Here is a 10128-nt window from a genome sequence, read left to right as displayed (position 1 = left end):
TTAGCTTCCTTCTCTGTGGTTATTTCTTTGTCGTACTTTGTATGGAGTATCTCGCTAGTCGGAAAGGCATGCAAATTCCCAAATCGCTTCCTACACTCTGTATCGAATTTTTTGCCTAACAAGTTGTGCCGTGCAATTGGAATTCCAACTTGAGTACTAGTACTACTAGTAGGAGTACCAGGGGCCAGTTCGTTTAGGCTTCTAGATTAGTAGTACTCCCTCTGTCTAGGTGTGTAAGTCATCTTACGAAAACCAAATAATCCCAAAATACTTAGGCGCGGTGCATTAACTTCTACCTCGTTTCTTGTTTCTTGACATATAAGAGCATGGTTAATAATATAGCCAGCTGCTAGCTATAAGACAATGCCATGTCATCTATAGCCCATCTTATAGCCAACATGTATAATAATAGATCAAAAGAGTGTACTACTTTTTTATTATGTGGCCCACGTTTCATTCTCACACAGTGCCTAGGAGCACGTGCTAGAGCTAGCTCTTCATGAAGAGTCCGCTTACCTTCTCTCTCTTCTTCTCTTTCCTCCAACTAAGCAGAAATATACTAGTTTAATCCTTATAGCCCGCTGACTCAGCTCTATTGTATTTGCTCTAAACGAATAAAGAGATGAAGAGTGTGCATGCTTTTAATGACTTGAGAGTACCAAACACGACATGCAGTGGTTAGTTCATTGCATGCAATGCTATTAATTAGCAAATACTCCCTCCGTTCCTAAATATTTGTCTTTTTAGGATTTCAAATGGACTACCACATACAGATGTATATAGACACATTTTAGAGTGTAGATTCACTCATTTTGCTTCGTATGTAGTCACTTGTTGAAATCTCTAGAAAGACAATATTTAGGAACGGAGGGAGTAAACATTAAGGTCTCTCGTTTCCCCCTCCTCCTTGGTCACGGTGCACAACCTAAGATGACTTACTCACATGCACTAACATTTCATCAGTTAAATATTTGGTCAAAATTTACCACAAATTACAATGGTGGCGAATAAACCAGGACGGAGGTACTCCCTCCATTTTTGTATACAAGGCCACTATAAAAAATACATTTTGCATCTATATGAGGCCACCAACAGTAATCGAGACAAATATTAATGATGTTTCCTCGTACTAGTAACCCATGGCTTAATTACTAGCATGCATGTAGTACTTCCTCTCTCACGGTCACTCAATTTCTTCTAATGTGCGTGCACCCTATTAATTAACTCGGTAAATGAGAAAAAATGACTTGTAAAGCACACATTGATTTTTATCTTGGTACGTGTAATTTGAGTTTGTGACCTTGTATATAAAAATGAAGGGAGTACTAGTAGTACTAGTAGTTTAGAAGCCCAAATAAATGAGTGAGGCGCCTTAATGTTACTCTCCACTATGACTAGTCTTATGGGAAAAGCTGGGGAAGAGACGGCTTATTTTTTAAGCCGCAAAAAGAACTGGCCCTAGGAGTAGTAGCTAGGGATACTAGGAGCAGTAGCCAGGGATCGAGTGTGCGAGATGAACCGGAGAAAGTAAGTGCAGAGAGATGAAATGCAAAAAAGACGGAGGGGTGTGATGGTTGCTTGTACGTTTATTTTACCAGGCCACTTATTACTGGCAATGGTTGGGTTTTGTGATATGACGGCTTTACTGTCGTGCCACAAGCGGGGTGAGACTCCCGTGCAGCGCCGCCCTGTACACTTGTACTACATCGGTCGTGGTTTATTAGTCCCCCATTGAATTTGACTGAAGATTTAACTGACAAAATGTTAGTGCATGTCAACAAAAACTATATCGCTGGATTCGTATTTGAACATAGTTTTGAATGATATAATTTTAGGTGACATGCATCAGCATTTATTGTACTATATATAATGTTAGTTTTTGGTCGTACTAATCTATAGTAGTAAGGTGCCCGTGTGTTGCACCAAAGAGTGAAATGCATTGATCGGGCAGTTGTTTATTTTGACAAAGGATGTGGGGGTCATCTCATGTGTAACGGGTATCGATAGGTTTCTTCGGATATTATTTCATCTCTAGAGCTCACAAACATCCGAGTGAAATAGATAAAAAGGTATCTTTTGCAAACAAAAGCGTTCAACTGTTCAACCTGCATCCAAAACTTGTGAAGAAATAACACTTATTGTGCTTTGCAAGAAATGATCTTTAAGAATTAGTTTTTGAGTATCGATTGTTATACATGATGGCTACAGATGACATGGCACTTTCTTATAGTCAACAGTTGGCTATACTATTAAGTAATATTAACCATGCCCTTATACACCTAGACGGAGGGATTAAGTCAGGATGACTTGGAAGGGGGCAGAGGAGATGTAAGAAATGGTTCATAGTAAGTCTTTCACCAGTACTGTAGTAAAAGTTCATACATGGAAGATTCTAGACTAAACCATAAACGGATACACTTTTATTCATGCGTGATACTCCAATAGAGCAAGATCATGCATGGAAGTCTCCACATGCTTAAACAGCGGATTACATTGAGCGAAGACTAATGATCAACATTTAACTTGATAATGCGTATGTCCAGGTGAACCTCCTTGGAGTCCCCGTGCACCGCGTCGGCGGGTAAAGGATGCCATGGGTTTTCCAAGTCCACATCGGTGGGAAAGTCCTAGCTCCGCAGAGTCCAAGTCCGTTCGATGAGGCCGATGTTGCCGCCCACGTGACCCGGAGGGGTAGTAACACTGACTACGCACCCATACATCGGCCTTGTGTCAGTGTCAGCGTCAGTGGCGTCGCCCCTGAAGCACACTACAGAGACGGGGAGGCCGCCTGCGCGAGCCTCGTCGGTGCCCACGATCAAGAGGAAGACGTTGTCATCCTCCTCTGAGACTAGCAGGCGGCGGTGATCCTCCAGCGACTCCGGCATGGTGAACGGGTAGCACGTCTCGTACTTGATGTTCTCCGCCAAGGGCCAGTAGTGACCGCTGCACGCATACGTGAGGTGATGCACCATGTCCGCCGGCGAGCCCCAAAACAGCATCGGGCACTGATAGCAGTAGACGAAGGGCTCCTTGGAGGCATCGACCAGGCCATCCATGAAACAGGAGTGGCTGTAGGGGACGTTGCACCAGTTGAATATATGAGCAAGTTACTACGAGATTTAATCCGAATAAGCACAAAATAAATCATGATGGCTATAACAGAGATGAAACTAATCATGTGGACTAGCATAGTAGTAGGATACAGAGTAGAAACATGAATTCTACCATGATTTAGAACAGGAAGGACAGAAACACATACTGTGCAAAGGGAGCAGCACCGTTGGCGTTGAGGTTGTCGCCCATGTCATTGAGGAAGAGGTTGCCAAGGTCGGGGAAGAAGTCGTCGTCAGTGAAGTCGTGGCTGCCAGCAGTCGCGAGAGTGCGCTCCTCAAATTTCAACAGTGTCTGCCGAATGGAGCGCAGGAGGGAGTGGTTGTAGGGGACGTTGTGGCCGCCGCATGGAGTGCATGAGTAGCACACGAAGCAGTAGATGGTGTCCTTACTAGTACTCCCTAGTCTCTATCTATCTATATCTACTCTTATAGAAAACCGAATTGGTGATGATGGTATGCCTGCCATCTTGTAATATAGACCGTTCGATCTATATCTGACGGATAGAAAGCCAACTATGACAATTTTACAAAAGATACCCGCACCTCTCTCCTCATTTACAGATAAGGCCTTGCCTCGTTCATCCTTATCTCCCACAACCTCGTGCTCCTCCCTAAGTCTCTATCTCAACTACTCTTCTTTGTTTTTTATAAAAAATCGAATAGTACTGCACCGTCCGCTGCACGCCCGGCTTAACACGCCTCCTCGCCTCCATCATCACCAACTGAGTCTTTTATAGGAGTAGGAGTAGAAAAAAAAACGAGTTGGTGATGATGGTGTGCCGTGCAATGCACGGGCATCTTGCTATTTTTCAGTATATAATTCCAAACACCACGTAGACACGGTCTTTGAGCATGGTTCGTAGTCGTTCCACGCTCGGGCATTGAAGTTTGTAACTATTTTAGATTATAATATACTACTCCTCCGGTGCTAGTAGTAGAGCAGAGTCCTACTCTACTACTCTACTCAAGCAAGTTAGGGCATAGTACTGTAGTACGTACTATAGGGAGTACCAGTACTGTGATCACTCAAGCAAGTTGTCTGGCATCGATATGACCCTACACTGCTGGTATGTGTCTCGTAAGTCAAGCGGCATGATGTAGTCATCATCACCTGTCCACTTCCCGCAGCACATATTCGCTTCTCCATCTTTGTCCGCATATAATCTCGTCCAATCTTCCATCCCTGCTAAGGCGCCTCCCCCCCCCCTCGTCCGAAGCCCAAGCACTAACAATGGCAGACCCAAGCAGCGTCCGCCAAAAAAGAGTGGCTGGAATTCGCTCCCCACAAAGGTAATCAAGCTCATTGTTTCGCATGTGGACAATCTCAGTACCATGCCGCTCACCGTGTGCTTGTCGGGGCTGTACCGTTTACTCAAAGCCCTTAGGCCGGTGCTTTTTAAGCCAGCTCCTTGCTTGCTGATGCCGCCTGATCTTCAGAAATGGTGTGTCATGCAGCATAACGATCATAGGGTGGCGAGCATCAACCCCCTTGACTGTGATCCGATCCCCGTCACCCTCAACTACATTAACAGTATGTACTGGGTGGGCATGAACACATCTTGGATGGTGCTCATCGATGGTCGCGGCAGCTGGATGCTGGTGGAGGTCTACACCCGGCGATTGATCCCCCTTCCTTCGATTAACACTGCACTGCTTTGGCACCGCGGCCCAGAATACTCGGAATCTTACAGTAGCCAACACGATACCAAGTTTGATTTGCTCAAGGTTGTAATCTGCCAAGTGCCCACAAGATCTGCGAATTATAAAGACTTCAGGCTAATTGCATTCTTCAACCGTGGTCTCGCCTATCTGACAGGTCACTGCGGTAAGTGGATAAATCTGCATGTCCATCGCAGGATCATACATCCTCCATGGTTCTATGATGACATTGAACACAAGGGCTTCATTTACGTTGTCGACTCCTTCTATGGCTAGATGTATTGCTGGCCTACTCCATTCATCGCTACAATCGGCTGTTACAGCAGTATGTTACTTTCCTATGATATCATGATGGATTGCTTATATTACTGTCAACATTTACTGAAAAAATATTCATGCTCATAACATGTTGTTCTTAAGATTGACTAAATCAAGAGTCCTTTTTTATTTGACTCCAACTTGATATGATGTTGTAGGCCGCCTGGTGTCCCTACCCTTCCTAATCCCAGAACCTTTCAAAGAAAAGCGGCATGGCAGTTGCAGGTGGTTCCTGGCTCAATCAGACGATGGCGAATGATTGATGATCGTTAGCACGTACCGGATGTGTTGTTTCGCAGAATACAATCACAGTCACTGCAAGGTCTTTGAGCAGGATCCCAGCTTCTCTGGGCCTTTAGGAATTTTTGACTGGAGGCTGGTAAGTAGCCTTGGTACACGCTCTCTGTTTGTCGGACTGAATTATCCGATTAACCAGGAGATAACCGACGGCAAGGATCATGATGGCATCGCGGTTTCGTTCATCAGGCAAAACTGTGTGTACACAGCGTACCATGCGTCTCTGCATGCACCATACCCTGATATGTGCCGCCACACTGTGCAACCCAAAGTAGGAGAGAGGGTCACAAGTATTAGACTTCGACCTGCTGGCTGGAGTTTCCCCCGTCAGGCACCCATCGGGTTCAAGTTGTCAGCCAATCTCCACAACTTAATAAATAGTAAAATCTAACTGAGCCAGTTAGTTAGATGCGTACACTTGGTGTAGTAGGATCTTTATTTAGTTTGATGCATACACTTGTTCTTTTTTGCCCTTTTGTAATAATGGCTGATGTTTGGTTTGGAAGAGAGAGCTGTGTCTTCACTCTTCTGACTTGCTTACTGCTTCTGTTGCACCCCCAGCCCTGGTTGCTGCTGCTGCTATTTTCAATGTACAATCAGTAGTATATTTCGTTTGTTGGTTGAATAAATGTGTTGTTAGAACGACAAACACAATGTTTTGGAAGTCCTTGCACGGTTCGATCCTTAGTGCCCTGTACCGTACGTAACGCATACTATTTTTCGTACGGAACACATTTTCCACTTGTTGATAACATGCAGCCCACTAATGAAGGCCCAATAGAGGAGCCCATAATTAACTGGAAAGGAGGCTCTCACATGAATCCGGCCCAGGTACATGCTCATGGTCCCCTAAACATAAATAAGTAAATAAATAAATAAAGCTAAATGCTCATGCACCAGCTATTTAAATTCATGATTTAACAGGAGGATATTATTTCCTATGATAGTGTTATTACATTCAGACGATATTATTCTCAGGCAAAGATCGCGACCAGTCTTCTTTCTCCCAGCATTTTCTTCCTGCAACCAGCGGACCCATGCAAATCATAGTCAATGTCGTAAATAGTTCCGGTCCATTTTTATTTTTCAATAATAATGTCCAACCCAGCCCAGCACATTGGTGACAACACTTTATCCTCCGCCTTGGTGCGCTCGCCGCGGCGCCGCCGTCCGGCCCTATCAACATAGTTTTTTTCAAAACGGTCCCTGTCAACATAGTGAATCGGGAGAGAACTGTAGTTGTGAGTATGACAGTATGGACCCACCAGGTGCACTCCCGAACACAAGCAAGCGCCTCTTTTACTACTCAGATGCACCCCTCATTTTTTTACTCTAATCCACCCTGCTGATATCCGGGACCCACATCATTTTTAACATATAGTCAATTAACGACAGAATTGTACAACTTTTTTTGAGTAGTAATTCAGAGGAGCAGGCTATAAACTGGGTTGTGCGGTCTCTGTGGCCCGTCTAACAACATGACCAGCCCAGCAGGTATTTCTTTGGGAAAATATGTAACCCAGTATTTTATTTTGAAGAATACCCAAGCTAGGGCTATTTGTTTTCTTCGACTTACTGGGCTGCAAATCTTTCAAGACGAGGAGGGATGCATTCCGGCCTGGCCAAAGAGTATGGTCAGTGTCTGTTAAAAGTAATATCAAAGGGGTTGAAAATTCTAAAAAAATTATAGCAAATGGGATATTAGTTTCTTTTTTGTTTTTGTTCTTCACTGATATTTTATAGTATTTCATTGGATTTAACATGACATAGTACTAATTTATTTTTTAATTTGTTTTAGTATGGCTACTAATTTTTGGATTAATAATATTTTGTTCCCCAGCCAAAATTTGTGAATTTTCAAAATTTCACACATATTTAGTTAAAAAATTTAACCCTGGTACTGACCAGAAAATGGGCAGCAATTCTAAAAATGGAAAATGGGCTGCAATAATTTCCATATGAATTAGAAAATGAGTAAAAATTATAAAAATAATAGCAAATGGGCTATACACGACACGGATTTCGAGGCTGACTTGTTTACGCAAGGCTTTGTCAGTCAACACACGATTCTAGGAGCAGTGACTGTTGGATGTCCATCCACCGGCCGACGTGCTTCTTCAATCTCTGATCTTCTTGCTCGAGGAGCCTAAACTAGCACCGACGGGACTGCCTGCTCCCTCCTCTTGTGGTCCGCTGTGATGCCGTGCAGGCTTCCCCGGCCCACCCTACTCCCTCCGCTGGTCTGGCCACACGCAATCAACTGTCTCCTTATTACGTAAAAAAATGATTCCTCCCACTGACATCTAGGGCGCACCGGTTGGGAGGCTGACCTGTGGGCCTACTAAGTTGACGCGTACGCAAGGCTTGTCAACTTACGCAGGTCTTGTCAACTTAGTCAACAAACAATTGTAGCAGCAGTAACCGTTGGATTTGAATCGAACAGTCCTGCTGCTTCTTCAAGTGCTACTCTTCTTGCACCAGCCGCCCAAACGAGCACCGGCGAGACCGCCTGCTCCTGCCTCTAATGGTCGGCTGTGCTGCCGTTGAGGCCTCACCACCTCCTACTACTCCCAGCGCTAGCCAGGCCCTGCGGTGATGGCAGCCTCACACTGTAGCCAAACCAGTGAACCCTCCTACTCCTCTACACGTGGGCATCCACTGCCGCGTCTTCCCCGTCTCCGTGTTGTCCCCTTCCTTCCTAGGCCTCACCGTCGTCCACCACCCTGGTGCTCTCGGTGCGGCGTGGTCAACGTGGTCAAGGAACAACTTCCATCGGAAGAGTACTATACGTGGAGAGGCTGACAGCTGGGTCCACGGCAGCTGCAAGCAAGTGCCTCCTTATTACGCGCAAAATAATTATTCCTCCACCTGACAGCAGGGACCCACCAGACGGGCCACCAGTATTTTGCAAAAAACATTTCCCCCTGACTGCTGGGACCCACCGGACGGGCCACCGTATTTCACGAAAAAAATGTTCCCCCCGCTGTCAGCTCAGACCCGCCAGAAGTGCCTCCTTATTACGCACAAAAAAATGAATACTCCCCCGGCTAGCTGGGACCCACCTTGGTGGGAGGCTGACTTGTGGGCCTACTAAGTTGACGGGGACAGAGGGCTTTGTCAACTTAGTCAATATGAATGGTTCTGGCTCTAGTGACCGTACGATGTCCACCCAACGGTCGTAGTGCTTCTTCAACATCTGGTCTTCATGCTCCAGCCGCCCAAAGCAGCGTCGGTCGTGTTGCATGCTCCTGCCTCCCGTGGCCGGCTGTGATGCCACGGAGGCCTCACCGCCCCCTACTACTCCCACCACTGGTCAGGCCATCCCTCTACTCACCCAAACCCCCTAATATTCTGCAGCAACGGCAGCCTCACACCGCAGTTGAACCAGTGAACCCTCATACTACTCTTCGCATGGGCATCCACTGCTGCGTCTTCCCCGGCTCCGCGTCGTCCCCTTCCTAGGCCTTGCCGTCGTCCACCGCCGTGGTGCTCTCGGCGCGGCGAGGTCAATGTGGTCAAGGAACGGCTTCCATCGGACGTTGACTGTACATAGAGAGGCTGACAGATGGGTCCACGGCCACAGCAAGGAAGTGCCTCCTTATTACGCGCAAAATAATTATTCCTCCACCTAACAGCGGGGACCCACCGGATGGTCCACCATATTTCGTGAAAAAAAATGTTTCCCCCTGACTGCTGGGACCCACCAGGTACATCTTCGCACGCAAGGAATTGCGTCCAAACAAAAAAAAAACAATTCCCCCTGACTTCTGGGACCCACCAGCTACATCTTCGCACGCAACGAAGTGCCTGACAGTCGGGACCCATCTGGTCGAAGCGTACGTAGCATTGTCATTCTGGTCGCAAACGTGTACGTACATATATATTGGTCGATGTAAAGGCATGCACGTGTCATAGTAGAGGCGCACACATAGCATGTACACGTACGTACAGCGGCGAGTGTGCAAGAAAGAAAATACGGCCACGTATGTGTACATATGGGCGGGGTCTCGAACGCCTACTCGCGCATACATACGGCCAGGGCTCGTGTACTTGGCTGGGTTGGAACGGAGAAACCGCGTCGTCGTCGTGTTCATGGGGAGGCAACGAAATGCGTCGTGTTCATGGGGAGGCAACGGAATGCGTCGTGTTCATCGGGAGGCAACGGAACGCGTGGGAGCCAACCGGCTTGGACGGAACATGCTATGGAAACGAGGCCTGGCATACCGCAGAATGGAGGAAACGGCCTTGTGTTTGACCGGCCACGTTCGAAACGGGATACTATTCATCGGGAGGGGTCTGGCGCACCGCAAAATGGAGGAAACGGACCTCCTACGGTCGAAACAGGGGTCCTGTTGATCAGGAGGGGTGTGGCATACCACAAAACGGACGAAACGGACTTGTGTTGGAGAGCTACGGTCGAAACGAGGGTCCTGTTCATCGGGAGGGGTGTGGCGTACCGCAAAATGGGACTCCATGGGATACTGTTCATCTCCACCATCGACCTCCTCCAGCCTCCACGGGCTACCGTCGACCTCCTCCAGCCTCCATGGGCTCCTGTTCATCTAGCCTCCACCGCGCGCTACTCCACCGGCTACTGTTCAACCACCCCTCCACGGGCACCCCTGCACCGTCTACTGTTCATCCAGCCGTCCACGGGGTCATCCTATTCATCCAACCCTCCACGGGGTCCTGTTCATCCAGCCCCAATCGGCTCGATCGATCGGGGTCCTGTTCATCCAAA

The sequence above is a fragment of the Triticum dicoccoides genome, chromosome 1B, assembly GCF_002162155.2.
Source record: "Triticum dicoccoides isolate Atlit2015 ecotype Zavitan chromosome 1B, WEW_v2.0, whole genome shotgun sequence".
Classification (NCBI taxonomy): domain Eukaryota; kingdom Viridiplantae; phylum Streptophyta; class Magnoliopsida; order Poales; family Poaceae; genus Triticum; species Triticum dicoccoides.
The sequence above is the reverse complement of the archived record's forward strand: the minus strand, read 5'-3'. Positions refer to the sequence as shown.